Source organism: Microtus oregoni, unplaced genomic scaffold (genome assembly GCF_018167655.1).
Source record: "Microtus oregoni isolate MIOR12 unplaced genomic scaffold, Mior012 000005F_ref0000423, whole genome shotgun sequence".
NCBI lineage: Eukaryota > Metazoa > Chordata > Mammalia > Rodentia > Cricetidae > Microtus > Microtus oregoni.
In genome coordinates this window covers 36,098,473-36,114,975 of record NW_024543064.1, presented here as the reverse complement: position 1 = coordinate 36,114,975, position 16,503 = coordinate 36,098,473, and the positions used below count along the sequence as shown (strand labels likewise).

At 41.3% G+C, this 16,503-nt stretch overlaps 1 long non-coding RNA gene across 1 annotated transcript; it reads left to right on the top strand.

Annotated features, from left to right (window-relative positions):
• Positions 1–5,760: 5,760 nt before the first annotated feature.
• On the top strand, positions 5,761–16,265 carry LOC121448314. Its single transcript, XR_005974361.1, has 3 exons — positions 5,761–5,799; positions 6,397–6,461; positions 15,724–16,265. It is a non-coding gene; the product is annotated as an uncharacterized LOC121448314 (long non-coding RNA).
• The last annotated feature ends 238 nt before the right edge of the window (positions 16,266–16,503 follow it).

Sequence of the window (16,503 nt, the reverse complement as noted above, 5' to 3'; positions counted from 1 at the left end):
GTTGTTCAAGTTTGCATTCCCACCAGGAATGGATGAGTGTTCCCTTTACTCCACATCCTCTCCAGCATAAGCTATCATTGTTGTTTTTGATTTTAGGCATTCTGACAGGTGTAAGATGGTATGTCAGAGTTGTTTTTATTTACATTTCCCTGATGGCTAAAGAAGTTGAACATTTCCTCAAGTATCTTTTGGGCCATTTGAGATTCTTCTATTGAGGATTCTCTGTTTAGATCTGTACCCCATTTTAATTGAATTATTTGATATTTTGACATCTAATTTCTTGAGTTCATTATATAATTTGGAAATCATTCCACTGTCTGATGTGGGGTTGGTGAAGATCTTTTCCCATTCAGTAGGCTGCCTTTTTGTCTTTTTGACCATGTCCTTTTGTTTACACAAGTTTCTTAGTTTCAGGAGGTCCCATTTATTTATCATTGCTCAATGTCTGTGTTACTGGGGTTATACTTAGGAAGTGGTCTCCTGTGCCCATGCATTGAGGCTACTTCCTACTTTCTCTTATATCATATTTAATGTTATTATATTTATATTGAGGTCTTAATACATTTTGACTTGAGTTATGTGTGTGGGGATAGATATGGATCTATTTGTATTCTTCTACATGTTGACATCTAGTTATGCCAGTACCATTTGTTGAAGATGCTTTCCTTTTTCCATTGCAAAATTTTAACCTCTTTGTTAAAAATCAGTGTAAGTTAATATCTGGGTATTCAATTCGATTCCATTGATCAACCTGTCTGTTTTTATGCCAATACTAAGCTGTCTTCATTACTATAGCTCTATAATAGAACTTATATCAGAAGTGGTGATGTCCCCGGAACTCCCTTTATTGTACAGGGTTGTTTTGGCTATCCTGGATTTTTGTTTTTTCATTTAGAGCTGAGTATTGTTTTGTGAAGGTCTGTGAAGAATTGTGTTGGGATTTTGATGGTGATTGCATTGAATCTATAGATGGTTTTTGGTAGGATTGTCATTTTTAATATGATCCTATCTATCCAAGAGTATGGGGGATCTTTTCATTTTCTGGTATATTATTCAATTTCTTTCTTCAAAGACACCATTCCTCTTGAATAGGTCTCTCACTTCTTTAGTTAGTGTTATGACAAAATGTTTTATGCTATTTGTGGCTATTATGAAGGTTGATATTTCTCTGATTTCTTTCTCAGCATCTTTATCATTTGTATATAGGAGGGCTACTTATTTTTTTTTAGTTGATCTTGTACCCTACTACATTACTGAAGTTTATTTATCAGATGTAGGTGTTCTCTGATACAGTTTTGGGGTCACTTATGTGTACTATCATGTCATCTGCAAATAGCAAACGTTTGACTTCTTTCTTTCCAATTTGTATTCCCTTGATCTCCTTTTAAACAAGCTGGTGTAGCTATCCTAATATCTAACAAAACAGACTTCAAACTAAAATCCATGTTATAGAGGGAAACACACAGATACAGACAGTCAGCTGTTTTGCTGGTGACTTTCACCTGAACACTTAACTGTGTGCCAGGCAGAGTGGTAGGGAGTGCACACATAACAAGAAAAAGAGACACCAATCTTGGCTTAAAAGAACTCGGTATTGTTTATCAGATGTTCAGTAAGTATGGTTAAATTACCCTTGTCCTTATTTTAGTGATGAGAAACTGATAGCAGAGAGGCAACATGTTACTGTAAAAAGAAAACCAATCACTGAGAGTCTATGGTGAGGTCACCTTCCCTATTGGACTACAAGACTCCCTCCCCAGAAGCTCCTGACATGCTCCCAAATGTTTTCTCCTCTGCCTTCCCTAATAACAAGGGATATATTTCTCAACCCACAGGACCAAAGGTCCTTTCTTTCTGTCCTAAATCCCATGCTCTGTTAAAAACTAGAGCAAAGGGGAATGCAACAATTTACCCTCCCATCTCACTGAACTTTATCCTAGTTTCATGACTGCTCTTGGTATCTACATGGTGCTCTTCCCCTCTGACTTCGGATTCTTGGATGGTGACCTTTTGCCTCTTTTGCCTCAGAACCTATTCTTTTACCCCTAAAATGAGGGAATAGATGAAAAAGTTTTGGAGTTTGAACTTGACTCTCAGTTACAGTTGTGTCTTTTTTTCTTTCTTCTTTCTTTCTTTCTTTTTTATTATTTATTTATTTCCACCTCCTCCCCTCCTCCCATTTCTTTCCCATTCCCCCCACTCCTCATCCCCCTCCCTCTCCAGTCCTAAGAGAAGTCAGGGTTCCCTGCCCTGTGGGAAGTCCAAGGCCCTTCCCCCTCCATCCAGGTCTAGGAAGGTGAGCATCCAAACAGACTAGGCTCCCAAAAAGCCAGTACATGCAGTAGAATAAAATCCCAGTGCCATTATCATTGGCTTCTCAGTCAGCCCCCATTGTCAGCTACATTCAGAGAATCTGGTTTGACCACAAGCTCGTTCAGTCCCAGTCCAGCTGGTCTTGGTGAGCTCGCATTAGATCAGGCACACCGTCTCAGTGGGTGGACCAGCCCCTTGCAGTCCTGACTTCCTTGCTCAGCTTCTCCCTCCTTCTGCTCTTCATCTGGATCTTGGGACCTCAGTCCAGTGCTCCGTTGTAGGTCTCTGTCTCTATCTCCATCCATCGCCTGATGAAGGTTCTATGGTGATATTCAAGATGTTCATCAGTGAGGCTATGGACAAGGTCAGTTCAGGCACCCTCTCTTCTGCTGCCCATGGACCTAGCTGGGGACATCCCCTTGGACACCTGGGAACCCCTCTAGAGCCAAGTCTCTTGCCAACCCTAACGTGGCTCCCTTAATTAAGATATCTTCTTCCCTGTTCCCATATCCACCCTTCCTCCATCTCAACCAACCCACTCCCCCAAGCTCTCCCCAATCCTCCCCTTCTCCCTTCTCTCTCCCTCTCTCCCCTTCTCCCCAACCCCATGTTCCCAACTTTTGCCTGGTGATCTTATCTACTTCCAGTTTCCAGGAGGATTTATATATGTTTTTCTTTGGGTTCACCTTATTATTTAGCTTCTCTAGGATCACGAACTATAGGCTCAATGACCTTTGTTTATGGCTAGAATTCCCTAGTGAGTGAGTATATACCATATTCATCTTTTTTGGGTCTGGGTTATCTCACTCAGTAAAGTATTTTCTATTTCCATCCATTTGCATGCAAAATTCAAGATGTCATTGCTTTTTACTGCTGAGTAGAATTCTAATGTGTGTATGTGCCACATGAGAATTTTATATAATGTAATTGGATCATATTCATCCCCTCTCCCAATTCCTCCCAGTTCTGTGCCCCACTTCCCTAATACTCCTCTCTGTGTCTTCTTCTCCTACCCGAAACCTGTCAAGTTCAGTTTGTGCTGTCCATGTACTTCTGGCTGTGTGGCCATTCACTGCAGCAGGTTGATTTACCAGGGTTTTTTCTCTTTTTTTTTTAGGGCTCTTTGTTACTTAGTTTATCTAGGATCATGAACTATAGATTCAGTATCCTTTGTTTATAGCTAGTATCCACTTATGAGTGAGTACATACCATATTAATCTTTTTTGCATCTGGGTTACCTTCTTTGGATGGTGTTTTCTAGTTTCATCAATTTGCATTCAAAATTCAAGATGTCATTGTTTTTTTGTTTTTGTTTTTTGTTTTTTAACTTTCAGTAGTACTCTAACGTGTAAATGTGCCACATTTTCTTTATCCATTTTCAGTTGAGGGGCATCTAGGCTATTTCCAGGTTCTGGCTATTAAAAATAATGCTGCTTGAACATAGTTGAACATATATCTTTGTAGTATGATTAAGCATATTTAATTCTTTTTATATTTTCTCAATTGAAGGATTTTTTGTTTATTTTTTTAATAAAGTCTCTATTCTTCCACATCTTTTCAAGTTTCCTTAGAATCATCATTTTATGTTTTTTCTTAGGAATTCCATTGATTTCTTTTGTAACACTTACTGGAAAGATATTCTTTATTATGTTAGTTGTTTCTTTATTCTAATTGCAATGTGTGTGGTTGATCATTTGCCTCTGTTGCCTTCATAGGATAGTTTTTTTTTTCTTTTTTCTTTTTTGTCAACAGACTTTCTTCTGGAGATGTACCAGGGTGACATTAGGGTATTAATATGGGCTTCAGTTCAAGCATTGTAGTCTCCAAGAAGCTTCTTCACCTACAATATCAACATTGATGACACCTGTGTATGTGCGTGTTTCAGTGGACTAGCCCACAAGTATTTGTGTTTTTTTTTTTCCTGACAGGTCCCCTTAGGAAGTTAGTTATCCATAGCTGTGAGGACAATGCCTGCTTTTGTGACTCAGCGTGGGTAGCTCACATTTTAGTTTCTGTTGTTTACACCAGGTAGGGCAGATTTGATGAACCCAAAAAAGCAAGGCATGAATGACACAGCCCTGGAAGGAAGGATGCTAGTCCATTTTTGAGAGCCTCAAGGGACGAGGCTGCTGAAAGATCACAAAGGCACATCATTAGGTGCATAGTGGTAAAAAAGGCCACAGCTTTGTGACAGCTGTGTGTACCAGGACCCTCGGGAGGGTTTTCAGGACAGGGTTTCTCTGTGTAGTCCTTGATGCTCTGGAGCTCTCTTTGTAGACCAGGCTGGTCTCATGTAGATCCACTTGCCTGTGCCTCCCGAGTGCTGGCAGTCAAGGTTTACATTACCTTGTCCAATCTCTGTAAGTTCTGATCAGACAACACAGAAAGCCTGGCAGCAGGAATGTGGTACTCTTCATTGTCTGTGCTGTCCGTGCATGGCTCCAGGGACAGACCTGACTGGGGTGTTGAGGGAATGAAGAAATGACAAACACATACACAGAGACACAGACACACAGGTATAGCTGGAATTCAGTGGACTGGGGTCTCTGGTGGAGAAGCTGAAGTTCCCCTTCACAAGCTCAGTGTGTTTGTTTATATGAACAGAGAGGCAGGGTTTTTCACAATACTCAATCGGGAGTGGGGGGCAGGTTTAATTAATCACGGTAGTCAAAGATTCTTTAGGTGAGCTTTCTTCATGCTCTCCAGGGGGAGAAAGACACAATAGATGCTTTCTGCACACACTACCAATATCTGTACATGAACCAGAGGAGGCTTTGCTGTTCCTCTGAGATTCACCTCAGGAAAGTGAAGCTTTGCCATTTTCCTACAGCTTTGAGGCCAGGCTCCCTGACATGGCCTTGCCCGTGTCAGCAACACACATTCACTCAAGCTTCATCTATTTGGGTCTTTTCCACTCCTCACAATCGTCTGAGGACCATGCAGGGGCTAAGGTACAATAGCAGACTCAGCTAGGAGACCAGTCAATGTTCATTGGTTGCACACTGTTTCTCCATGGGGACTTTACTCACTGAATTGATCGCGGCTGGCTGCCCAGGTACTCCTAGGGCTTCTGATGGGAGGAAAGAGCCTCTAAGCTGTTTCCTAAGGCCTTGGTAGGGCAGGTTGCTTTGTGGAATTTAGGAAATTGATTGGTGCTGATTGGCTACATTGTGGGAATCTGGAGAAAGGGTGGAGCGCAAGATAGTGTCCTGCAGGAGAGGGCTGAGTGATGGCTGTGCCTGAGTTAATGCTGTAGTGTGAGATTACCTGAGAGCACTGCAAACTGGGCTCTGGCTTCTCTAAGAGCAAGTGTTTTAGATGCTTGTGTGTTGCTTTCATTGGTTAATGAATAAAGAAACTGCCTTGGTTTGATAGGGCAGAACGGAGGTAGGTGGGAAAGATGGGACTGAATTCTGGGAGGAAGAAAGCACAGTCAGAGAGAAACACCATGGAGCCACCAGAGTCAGACATGCTGAAATTTTTCCTGTAAGCCACTGCCACGTGGCAATATACAAATTAATAGAAATGGGTTGAATCAATATGTGAGAGTTAGGCAATCAGAGGTTAGAGTAGTAATTTAATTCATACAATTTCTGTGTGGTTATTTTGGAGCTAAGCAAGCCAGGTGGCAAGGATGAACAAGAGGGCCATCCTTACTACATCTGCTCTGTGTTGTGGCTTCATAAAAATGGTCAGACCCTAGCCTGACATGTAGTAGGCACCTAATAAATGGTATCTCTTATTATTAACAGCATAATAACATTCTGAGAGTCAGGCAATAGACAGTCAAAAGGCTACAGTAAGTAGCTGCTGCCTATATGACTTCGTGGTGGCCTGGGTTCACTGTTCTTGTTTCTGTTCCACAGGTGTCTGGGTTAGACACTGTTCTCAGTACCTGGCTACTGGAGCTGTTGATTATGGTGGTTAAAATACTTTGAATGTGACCAAGATCTCAGTGTCACTGTCAGTGCACCAACAGCGGCTAGTGTCCCAGATAGGGGACATCAGGGAATTCAGGCCTAATGTGGAGGTGAGTCTGGCTGCCTCGTGACCTCTTGTCATCAGCCTCTTTTCTGCTCACAGGCACCCTGATCTCTATGCACATCTATGCCCTCAACAGGAACAGCGCTGTGAGGCCTGACCCAGAGGTACTCAACTGTGGCTTTGGAAGGCAGACAGGGTGTGGGCTGTGGGGCTACCTCTGCCAGGATTTGGTAATAGTAGACAGAAACTGCTTGTTTGTTTCTTGGCTGCCTAGAACCAAATAATAACACAGAAACTATATTAATTACAACACCATTTGGCCTAGAGTTTAACTTCTTCTTGTTAACTAACTCTTACATCTTAAAATGATTATTTCTTTTAATCTGTGTTTTGTCATGAGGCTGTGGTCTACCAGTAAGGTTCTGGCTGGTGGCTGGTGTCTTTCTCCTGCAGCTACATGGCATCACTTTGGCTCCACCCACTCTCTCTCTGTATCTCTGTTCAGATTTCCTGCCTGACTTTCTACTAAGCCATTCCCCGAAACAGCTTCTTTAATAACCAATGGTAATAAAACATATTCATAGGATTCAGAGGGGATCCCACATCATCACCCCTTTTCTGTCTAAATAAAAAGGGGGGTTTTAGCCAGGCGGTGGTGGCGCACGCCTTTAATCCCAGCACTCGGGAGGCAGAGGCAGGCGGATTTCTGTGAGTTCGAGACCAGCCTGGTCTACAAGAGCTAGTTCCAGGACAGGCTCCAAAACCACAGAGAAACCCTGTCTCGAAAAACCAAAAAAAAAAAAGTGTGGGGGGGGGGTTTAACTTTAACATAGTAAAATTTCATTTATTGATTGCTTCTCTCAGTGTCTGTTCTACTGGGGTTATATTTAGAAAGTGGTCTCCTGTGCAATGTGTTGAACCATCCCTGCATCTCTGGGATGAAGCCGACTTGATTTTCCACTGGATGATTTTTTTTTTTTGATGTGTTCTTGGATTCGATACATGAGGGAGATTGATCTGTAATTCTCTTTCTTAGTAAAGTCTTTATGTGGTTTTGGTATCAGGGTAACTGTAACCTCATAAAAATAGTTTGGCAATGTTTCTTCTGTTTCTATTGTGTGGAAAAATTTGAGGAATATTGGTATTAGATCTTTCTTGAAAATCTTGTAGAATTTTGAGCTGAAACCATCTGGCCCTGGGCTTTTTTTGGTTAGGAGACTTTTGCTGAATGTTTCTATTTCTTAACAGTTGTAGGTCTATTTAATTTGCTTATCTGGTCTTGATTAAATATTGGTAAGTGTTATTCATCCAGAAAATTGTCTGTTTCCTTTAAGTTTTCCAATTTCGTGGAGTACAGGTTTTTGAACCATGGCCTAAACAATGCTTGTTGGGGACCCTTCCCCAACTTCCTCTGTTATGGATGACCCTAGGTAGCGCCGCAGAAATCAGAACACAGGGGATGCAGAGTGGGAGATACAGCTGCATACTTTATCGCAAAGCCAGTACTCTTTTTATAATACTCAAATCACGATTCAAACTAGGATCCCATAATACATGAAAATACTTTCATAGACTAGTAACTTGGTTGCAAATAATTTCAAGAGCTTCGTGCCCTATCTAATCTAAACAAAAAGTCTCTTGCCAACCCTAAGGTGGCTCCTTTAACTAAGAATTGTGCTTCTGTGCTCCCCTATCCAACCTTCCTTTATCCCAATCATCCTTTTCCCCCAAGTTCCCCCCCCCCATCCTCCCCTTCTCCCTTTTCTCTCCCCATCTCCTCTTACGCCCATCCCACTCCACCCCCAAGATCCCAATTTTCTCCCCGGCAATTTTGTCTACTTCCCATAGCCAAAATGATAACTATATGTTTTTCCTTGGGTTCACCTTCTTACTTAGCTTCTTTAGGTTCACCAATTGTAGACTCAGTAACCCTTATTTATGGCTAGAAACCAATTATGAGTGAGTACATCCCATGTTCATCTTTTTGGGTCTGGGTTACCTCATTCAGTATAGTGTTTTCTATTTCCATCCATTTACATGCAAAATTCGAGAAGTCATTGTTTTTTACCACAGCGTAGTACTCTAATGTGTATATATTCCACACATTCTTCATCCATTCTTCCATTGAAGGGCATCTAGGTTGTTTCCAGGTTCAGGCTATTATAAATACTACTGCTATGAACATAGTTGAACAAATGCTCTTTTCATATGATAGGGCATCTCTTGGGTATATTCCCAGGAATGGTATTGCTGGGTCCAGGGGTAGGTTGATCCTGAATTTCCTGAGAAACCTAAACACTGATTTCCAAAGTGGTTGCACCAGATTGCATTCCCACCAGCAATGGATGAGGGTGCCCCTTCCTCCACAGCCTCTCCAGCAAAGGGTATCATTGGACCAGTTTTTGATTTTAGCCATTCTGACAGGTGTAAGATGATATCTCAAAGTTGTTTTGATTTGCATTTCCCTGATCGCTAAGGAGGTTGAGCATGACCTTAAGTGTCTTTTGGCCATTTGAACTTCTTCTGTTAAGAATTCTCTGTTCAGTTCAGTGCCCCTTTTTTTAATTGGGTTAATTAACATTTTAAAGTCTAGTTTCCTGAGTTCTCTATATATTTTGGAGATCAGACCTTTGTCTGTTGCGGGGTTGGTGACGATCTTCTCCCAGTCAGTAGGTTGCCTTTTTGTCTTAGTGACAGTGTCCTTTGCTTTACAGAAGCTTCTCAGTTTCAGGAGGTCCCATTTATTCAATGTTGCCCTTAATGTCTGTGCTGCTGGGGTTATACATAGGAAGCGATCTCCTGTGCTTATCTGTTGTAGGGTATTTCCCACTTTCTATTCTATCAGGTTCAATGTGTTCTGACTGATATTGAGGTCTTTAATCCATTTGGACTTGAGTTTTGTGCATGGTGATAGATATGGGTCTATTTTCATTCTTCTACAGGTTGACATCATTATGCCAGCACCATTTGTTGAAGATGCTTTCTTTCTTCCATTGTATACTTTTAGCTCCTTTATCAAAAATGAGGTGTTCATAGGTTTATGGGTTAAAATCCGGGTCTTCTGTATGATTCCATTGGTCGACTTCTCTGTTTTTATGCCAGTACCACACTGTTTTCATCACTGTAGCTCTGTAATAGAGTTTGAAGTCAGAAATGGTAATGCCTCCAGAAGTTCCTTTATTGTATAAGATTGTTTTGGCTATCCTGGGTTTTTTGTTTTTCCATATAAGGTAGATTGTTGTCCTCTCAAGATCTGTGGAGAATTTTGATGGGGCCTTGATGGGGATTGCATTGAATCTATAAATTGCCTTTGGTAGAATTGCCATTTTTACCATGTTGATCCTCCCAATCCAAGAACAAGGGAGGTCCTTCCATTTTCTGGTATCCTCCTCAATTTCTTTTTTCAATGCCTTAAAGTTCTTGTCAAATAGATCTTTCACTTCCTTGGTTAGAGTTACCCCAAGATATTTTATGCTGTTTGTGGCTATCGTGAAAGGTGATGCTTCTCTGATTTCCCCTCTCTGCTTCCATATCCTTTGTGTATAAGAGGGCGACTGATGTTTTGGAGTTGATCTTGTATCCTGCCACATTACTAAAGGTGTTTATCAGCTGTAAAAGTTCTTTGGTGGAGTTTTGGGGGTCGCGTATGTAGACTATCATATCATTTGCAAATAACGAAAGTTTCACTTCTTCCTTTCCAATTCGAATCCCATTGATCACCTTATGTTGTCTTATTGCTATTGCTAAAACTTCAAGCACTATATTCAAGAGGTATGGAGAGAGTGGACAGCCTTGTCATGTTCCTGAGTTTAGTGGGATGGCTTTGAGTTTCTCTCCATTTAATTTGATGTTAGCTGTTGGCTTGCTGTATATAGTTTTTATTATATTTAGGTATGACCCTTGTATCCCTAATCTCTCCAACACTTTTATCATAAAGGGATGTTGAATTTTGTCAAATGCTTTTTCAGCATCTAATGAAATGATCATATGGTTTTCTTCTTTCAGTTTATTTATATGATGGATTACATGGATAGATTTTCGAATGTTGAACCAGCCCTGCATCTCTGGGATGAAGCCACTAGATCATAATGGATAATTTTTCTAATGAGTTCTTGAATTCGGTTTGCCAGTATTTTGTTGAGGATTTTTGCGTTGATGTTCATGAGTGAGATTGGCCTATAATTCTCTTTCTTGGTTGAGTCTTTGTGCGGTTTTGGTATCAGAGTAACTGTAGCTTCATAAAAGGAATTTCGCAATGCCTCTTCTGTTTCTATATTGTGAAATACATTAAGGAGTATAGGTATTAAGTCTTCTTGGAAGCTCTGGTAGTCTTCTGCATTGAAACCATCTGGTCCTGGGCTTTTTTTGGTAGGGAGGTTTTTGATAACCGCTTCTAATTCTTCGTGACTAACAGGACTATTTAGATTGTTCACCTGGTCCTGGTTTAACTTTGGTATATGGTATTTATCTAAAAAAGTGTCCATTTCCTTTACATTTTCCAGTTTTGTGGCATACAGTCTTTTGTAGTAAGATCTAATGATTCTCTGAATTTCCTCTGTGTCTGTGGTTATGTCCCCTTTTCATTTCTGATCTTATTAATTTGCAAATTCTCTCTCTGCCGTTTGATTACTTTGGATAGGGGTTTATCAATCTTGTTGATTTTCTCCAGGAACCAGCTTTTTGTTTCATTGATTCTTTGGATTGTTTTCTGTGTTTCTATTTTGTTGATTTCAGCCCTCAGTTTGATTATTTCCAGTTTTCTACTCCTCCTAGGTGAGTCTGCTTCTTTTTTTTCTAGAGCTTTCAGGTGGGCTGTTAAGTCTCCAATGTGTGCTTTCTCTGTTTTCTTTAAGTGGGCACTTAGTGCTATGAACTTTCCTCTCAGGACTGCTTTCATAGTGTCCCATAAGTTTGAGTATGTTGTTTCTTTATTTTCATTGAATTCCAGGAAGACTTTAATTTCTTTCTTAATTTCTTCCTTAATCCAGGTGTGGTTCAGTAGTTGACTGTTCAGTTTCCATGAATTTGTAGGCTTTCTGGGGGTAGCATTGTTGTTGAATTCTAACTTTAATCCATGGTGATCTGATAAGACACAGGTGTTTACTAACATTTTTTTGTAACTGTGGATGTTTGCTTTGTTACTGACTATGTTATCGATTTTCGAGAAGGTTCCATGAGCTGCAGAGAAGAAGGCATATTCTTTCCTATTTGGGTGGAATGTTCTATAGATGTCTGTTAAGTCCATTTGATTCATTACCCCCATTAATTCTCTTATTTCTCTGTTAGGTTTCTGTCTGATTGACCTCTCCATTGGTGAGAGAGGAGTGTTGAAGTCTCCTACTATTATTGTGTGCGGTTTGATGGCTGCCTTGAGTTTTAGCAATGTTTCTTTTATGTACGTGGGTGCTTTTATATTAGGGGCATAGATGTTCAGGATTGAGACTTCATCCTGATGAACTGTTCCTGTTATGAGTATAAAATGCCCCTCTCCATCTCTTCTGATTGATTTAAGTTTGAAGTCAACTTTGTTAGAGATTAGTATGGCCACACGTGCTTGTTTCTTAGGTCCATTTGCTTGATAAGCCTTTTCCCAGCCCTTTACTCTGAGTAGGTGCCTGTCTTTGTGGTTGAGGTGTGTTTCTTGTAAACAGCAGAATGTTGGATCCTGTTTTCGTATCCAATCTCTTAGCCTGTGCCTTTTTATAGGTGAGTTGAGCCCATTGACATTAAGTGATATTAATGTCCAGTGGTTGTTAACTCCGGTCACTTTTTTAGTAGTAGAGTTTGTGTGTTTCTCTTCTTTGAGTTGTGTTGGTGAAGGGTCTCTAGATGTCTGAGTTATTGTGGTCATTGTTGGACTCCTTGGTTAGTGATTTTCCTTCTATTACTTTCTGTAAGGCTGGATCTGTGGCTGCGTATTGTTTAAATTTGTTTTTATCCTGGAAAATTTTATTTTCTCCATTTTTAGTGAACGAAAGCTTGGCTTGGTATAGTAATCTTGGCTTGCATCCATGGTCTCTCAGTTTCTGCAGTACATCTATCCAGGACCTTCTGGCTTTCATGGTTTCCATGGAGAAGTCAGGTGTAAGTGTGATAGGTTTACCTTTATAAGTAACTTGGCCTTTTTCCTTTGCAGCTCTTAAAATTCTTTCCTTATTCTGTATGCTTTGTGTTTTGATTATTATATGGCGAGGGGATGCTTTTTTTTTTTGATCCAGCCTATTCGGTGTTCTGTATGCTTCTTGAACCTTCATAGGTATATCTTTCTTTAGGTTGGGAAAGTTTTCTTCTATAATTTTATTAAATATATTTTCTGGACCATTGAGCTGCACTTCTTCTCCTTCTTCTACTCCTTTTATTCTTAGGTTTGGTCTTTTTATTGTGTCCCAGATTTCCTGAATGTTTTGTGATGAGAGTTTGTTGGACTTGCTGTTTTCTTTAATCAGTGTGTTTATTTTCTCTATGGTATCTTCAGAATCTGAGATTCTTTCTTCTATCTCTTGTATTCTGTTGGTTATGCTTGTTTCTGTAGACTCTGTTTGTTTACTTAAATTTTCCATGACCAGCCGGCCCTCTGTTTGTGTTTTCTTCTTTGCCTCCATTTCAGTTTTCAAGTCTTGAACTGTTTCCATTATCTGTTTGATTGTTTTTCCTTGATTTTCTAGGGTATCATTCACTGATTTATTCAATTCTTCAAACTTTCTGTTATATTTCTCATCCATTTCTATTAGGGCATTCTTTACATGCTGTTTAAGGGTGTCAATCACTTTCATGAAGTCAATCTTTTCTACTTCTTTTTGATTAAGGTGTTCATATCCTCCTGTTGTGAGGTCGCTGGTTTCTGGTGGCTTCATGTTGCTTTTCAGATTGTTGGGTGAATTCTTGCATTGGTGTCTGTCCATCTCTTCTTCCAACTGCTCCCTTATGGATCTTCTTTTACCTGATCAGGTCTCCTTGCCTACTGATGTACCTTCCCAGTGATGGCTCTCCCTAGTGTTGGCTCTCCTGGTGCCGAGATCAGATCTCCGTGCCCAATGATGGCTTTCCCCAATGCTGGCTCTCCTGGCATCCAGATCAGGTCTCCGTGCTGGTTGGGTAGCTCGCAAACAAAGTGCCTACCTTGCTTGGTGCAGGCAGGCTATAGAAACAAAGGAACTCCCGCCCGCTTGGTTGCCCTGAGGATTCGGACCCAGTGCCCAGACAGGCTGGGCTGGGTGATGTTATGTGCCGAAAGAAGGCAGGGAGGCCGAAGTGGGGAGGGTTCTGGATGCAAGCTGGGTGGGATAGGAAGAAAGAGGCAGCATGCAGGGAGTAGAGGCCCTGCAGAGAGCCCAGGAAGGATAGGGGGCTGAGGAACCCCTGAGTTCCCTGTCCCAGGCTGGTGCCGCGGGGTCAGAAACTCCCCCAGTGGGACCCTTTACCATGCTCCTAAGATTTGCATTTTAAGCCCATACCAACAAATCAATCATTCATTCTGTACCCACAAATACTTACTGCTGGTTTTGTGGGCCTCTAAGAACACTTGGTAGCCAACAGCTTGATGCCTTGTTTTGCTGCTTGCTGCAGGATCTGCATTGGGCAGCAGTTCGCCATGAGCAAGATGCAGGTGGTCACAGCCCTTTGTTTGCTGTGCTTTGAATTTTCTCTGGATCCCTCAAAGCCCATCAAACTTCCCCAGCTGGTTCTGCACTCCAAAAATGTCATCCACCTCCTCCTCAAGTCACTGGGATCTGGGAAATAGGTTTGGATAAAACAGCTTGGATAGCACAGGCTGTGGCTTTTCCTGGGACCTTCCCTTTTAGATTGAGTGTGGTGTCATCATGGATCCCAGATTTTGGGGGGCTTAAAGATGTGAAAGCATTAGGGCTGACAGTCTCATGGAAGGCAGTCCCTTGTAAACACGTTTGTCTAATGACTCAATGCCTTGACTCTGGAGCTCATTTCTTCACTCCACAAACATTTTTTGAACATCTGGCTGTCACAAGAAGCTGCACATCTTTCTTGTAACTCTATGTCTTTCTAAAACAAACAAACAAACAAACAAACAATCAGAACCACACATTCCAGGCCTTGAAAAACCTTAGTGAAGACAATGGCAATGTTGCCTTGAGATCTGTGGAGGAGGGATGCAAAGGGGGGATGGCTTAGATAGAAAGTGGCCCTTCATTAATGTGCATGTCTTTATCTGCTTCTGTGTGATCTGGAATATAATGAATATACATAAAAATTAATTAAATCTGTACAAATTAAGAATAATTATAAAAACAAACTCCCACAACCAAAGTGACAGAACATGAGCAGTGTCTCTACTGGTGTGACATCTTCCTTGGGACATTTCTGTGGGACCCTTGTCCTTTCTAACAGTGGTGTCTCATAGTCACACAGTGCTCTGTCCTTCACAGTTTTGCTAGGGAAGGTGCTGCAGTCTCCATAGAACTCTCCAGAAGAAGGTTCATCATACTAACAACTTGGTTTTCTGGAAGGGACACCCATTTCAGACTTCTGAAATCCAGAGCTGTAAGATAACTTCCAATTATTTCAGACCACCAATGTTGTGTCAGTTGATTAATTGTGTAATGAGAAAGTCATGGAGGGAAAAAAATAAGATGGCAGAAAGATAAGAGGCAAAGAGAGGAGGTTAGAAGACAGAGAAGACTAGGGATTAGAAGCGAGTAGTATTAAACAGAAAGACAATAGAGAATCTAGAGGAAGAATAGAGAGTTGAAGAGAGATAGATAAACAGACAGACAAACAGATAGTAATAGAGTCAGGGATAGAGGTACACACACACATAAACGGGGGGGGGGGGGTGCAGGAAGCACGGGAGCAAACCGGAGAAGAGGAAAGCTGAGCAGATAGAACGCCAGATGGTGACAGGAACAGATGACATGAAGATGGGATGTCAGGCAGCATGCTCATTGAGTCTGTCCTGTCCCTACCAGATTTAGTGAATCTTCTTGAGATGCAGGTAGATCCCATTTTTGGGTTTTAACACAAGTCATATTGAGGGGATGGGCACCCTGGTACAATCTGGCAGCAGCTCAAACCAGAGTGGGGTCAGGGCTACAAACCACCTTCTGCTCATTCGTAGCAAATTGTTTTCCAGTGCAGTTCCTGGGTCAGAAAGGGACAATGAAACTCAATGACCTCTGACCTGAGCAGGGAGAGGTCCCTGAAATAGCCCAGAACAGCATTCAGGGGCTATCTTTACAGATCCAGTCTAACCTCTGAAATGTCAGGTCATGCCTACATCTTCCCCAGGCTGTGGCTCTCCTGACTTTTGATTCAGCCTCTATATATTTCAGGGCTACTTTGACCCTAGTTCTTTTAGAGTTATGAAGTCTGTTAGGCCAGTATTCTAAGCATTAGAGCTCAAAATTGTGAATTATTTACTAAGTTAATCATTGCTTACTTTATTCCATCCAGGTGGATCTCGGGCATGGCTTCCAAGGAGTGGAGTCAGATTTCAGTAGCAAAGTTTCTAAGGAGGACTGTGTTGGAGATCTTCAATCTGCTGTCCCATCTGGCTCCTACTTAGGGTACCTCTGCCTCCTTCATTGGCATCTGTAACCATCTAACTATACTTCAGAAATGTCCCTTGTTCCTGCTTCAGTTTTCTTTCCTGGACTTCCCTGGTCTCCCTGACTCCACCTCCGCAATGATCCTCTGTACCTCTATCAGGCAGGACTATATTCAGATGCCTAGCTGCAGCCACACCCTTGACTGGCTGGTGCCCTCATCTATTTTCTGCCATCACACTTCCTACTTCGGATCAAGTTGCTGATGTGTTGACAATGTCTCCTCCCCCTCAAGCTGCATAGCACCAAAGCTCAGGTCAATGAGCAGCTCCTCTCATTTCTTTGTGACTCTCCGTGTACTTCTGGGGCATCCATGGCCCCATCAGTGTTATGTTTAATGACATGCCACAGTCAGGGCATGGGATGATGTTAGAAACACCACATTTCTCAAACTGCTCAATGAATAAATGAAAAAATTGAGGAAGAACTTATTTTGACTACAGATATATTTGTCTTTGTGGAATAACGTTTTGAGTTGGAGGAAGGGGTAGGAGAATATCATTCATTCTCATGCTTTTATCTAATATAGAGCCTGGCACATAAGAATGCTTTAGTAACTTATTTTAAATTTAAAACAGCCATTTTTACTTGGCACCAAAATATAATTCACTTGAACTTAAGGAATAAA